Here is a 2,688-nt window from a genome sequence, read left to right as displayed (position 1 = left end):
CACACACACACATATGTATATATATATATATATATATATATATATATTGTATTGGACAAAGTGTATGAGTTCTAAAGTTATAACTATATAATATTGCAACAATATACATAGATGATGTAGATATGTATGACTATATATATATATATATATATATATATATATATATATATAATATTAAGCTGAATGTCTGTGTGTGTATATATGTGTGTGTGTGTGTGTGTGTGTGGTCACAAATAGGCTCCTATATGGTTGACTATTATACAAAACTGATCACATATAATGACAGAAGATGTATCGAGGCATAGGTTTGACCTGACAGAATGATGATTCATTAAAATTGTGGGGTCTGCGTTCACGCCTTGTCCACAAAGTATGGAAATAAAAAATTTTAAAAATGAAAAAAAAATACAAACGTTTACAAGTGTTTTTTATATAGATGTACATAATAATACTTTGATAAGTATGTTTTAACTTAAATAGGGATGGTATAATAAAATTGTGGGGTCTGCATTCGTGCCTGGCCTCCATAGAATGGAAATAGGCACAAACTTTTATAAAGACTTTTCATATCTGTCTGCGTAAGTATACTTTGATAATTATGTTTCAGTTTGAAGAAATATGGTATAATAAAATTATGGGGTGTACGTTCTCGCCTGACCTCCATAGAATGGAAATATGTCACAAAGTTTAACAAGGTTTTTTAATATGGATCCACAGAATATTGTGATAAGTGTTTCAGTGTGAACAGATATGGTATAATAAATTATGGGGTTTATCTATTTTATTTTTGTCATATTTTGCTTTGGTTTTTTATACCCCCAAATTCGAAGCTATCTCTTTACAACCCTTCCTTCTCATAACCTATCATACTTTCATAAATCAGAGTCCATTTTCTATAGGCTGTTTTTGAACCCAGTCAACGATAGGTACTTTTGCTAGTATATATATATATATATATATATATATATATATATATATATATATATATATATATATATATATATATATATATATATATATGGGGGGGCCCATTCAGTCTTTGATAGAATATGGATACTCACGAAGGGGTGTCTGTGCGCGAATTTTTGTGGCAGGAGGTGCACAATCCTCAACCACACCTCTCTTGAGTCGACATTGTTAAATACCAGTGACAAGTGAAGTGTATGTACATGACGACTGGAAACAATAAGCGATAAGCAGAGAATACATACAGCGTCTAGAATTCCCAAATGGTCACCCATCTGGTACTTATCAGGCTCAACGTTGCTTAACTTCGGTGATCTGACGAGAACCGGTGTGTCAACACGATTATGCCGTATATAATTATGTATAACGATATAACTATATATATAACTATATATAACTATATAACTCTATATAAATTATTGTAGCAATAGTTTATATATATATATATATATATATATAAATATATATATATATATGTGTGTGTGTGTGTGCGCGTGTGTGTGTGTATATACACTTGAGGTAAAAAAAAAAAATAGGCTAAACAAATTTTATACATTTTATTGCACTAAAAGCTATATTGAACAAAGAACAATTGAACAAGGGAACTTAAACGAGACTAATAACACAGAACAAGACATTTACTTTAATAAATGCTTAGGATGCAATCGCATTCCCTTTTGATTTCTTTAAAAGATCAATCCTTTTAGACATGCTCTCAATCAAAGTGAAACACTGTGAAGAGGAGGTGCTATTCCATTCGCTTTGCACAGCTTCCCACAGTTTGTCATTGTTCTCAAAAGTTCTTCCGGCCAATGCACGAGATATTATGGACCAAATATTCTCGATTGGGTTTAAATCGGGCTTTGACCTGGCCAAAGTATGACATCAATTGAATTATCAGAAAACCATTTCCTTGTGACTTTAGCAGTCTGTGCAGGGGCATTATCATGTTGAAAAATAATGTTCTGGGATATTCCCAGCTTTTGGATGCTTAGTAACAGTCCTGTTTCTAATATTCGAATGTATTCCTTTGCACACCTTTTAGAGGAAAATCACATTTCTTTCATTCGTCTAGATATTGTATCTCTAGAAAGAGAATTTCCAGCCCCTTTTGAATTCTTTGCTATGGTCAACATAAATTTTCTTTCGATCCTTCAAAGTTGTCGTCCTTCAAAGTGAAGTCGCTAGGGCGTGTATATCCAGATTTTCCTTTTACCAAGCGTTCGACTTCGAACTTTTGACCAATTCGCTTCACTATAGAAAGATATGTTTTCACGTTTTCTTTTCTTAAAGTATCAAAAATCTGCTTGTAAGTCATTTTGGACTGCCTTAATCCTGCAATTCGCTTTTTTATATCCTCGCCAAGATCTTTACCATGTTTAGGATTAATTTTTTCACTTATTATTATATGCTATAATAATATTGATCTACAAAATAGACATTTTCAGTTACAATTAACAAAAATTGATGGAAAAATATTGAAAAATCGATTTCTTCCTTCTTTCACTCTTGGCCCATATTTTTTTTTTTTTTTTTTTTTGCTCATGAGTGCATATATATATATATATATATATATATATATATATATATATATATATATATATATATATATATATCATTGTAACGATAGTTTATTGGAAAAGTTTTAATTCAATAAATTTCCTGTCTTTATGTATTCTAATTTCCCACTGATAAAATATCAGCAGAGAATGTATCCTAACC

The 2,688-nt window shown here is 30.7% G+C and overlaps 1 pseudogene; it reads right to left on the bottom strand.

Annotated features, from left to right (window-relative positions):
- Window positions 1–1,204: 1,204 nt before the first annotated feature.
- Window positions 1,205–1,321, bottom strand: LOC145263889 (5S ribosomal RNA; annotated as a pseudogene).
- Window positions 1,322–2,688: the final 1,367 nt, after the last annotated feature.

Source organism: Euprymna scolopes, chromosome 3, assembly GCF_053919585.1.
Source record: "Euprymna scolopes isolate OS-2025 chromosome 3, ASM5391958v1, whole genome shotgun sequence".
Lineage (NCBI taxonomy): Eukaryota > Metazoa > Mollusca > Cephalopoda > Sepiida > Sepiolidae > Euprymna > Euprymna scolopes.
Note: the sequence above shows the minus strand (reverse complement) of the source record. Positions and strands in the feature narration are given on the sequence as shown.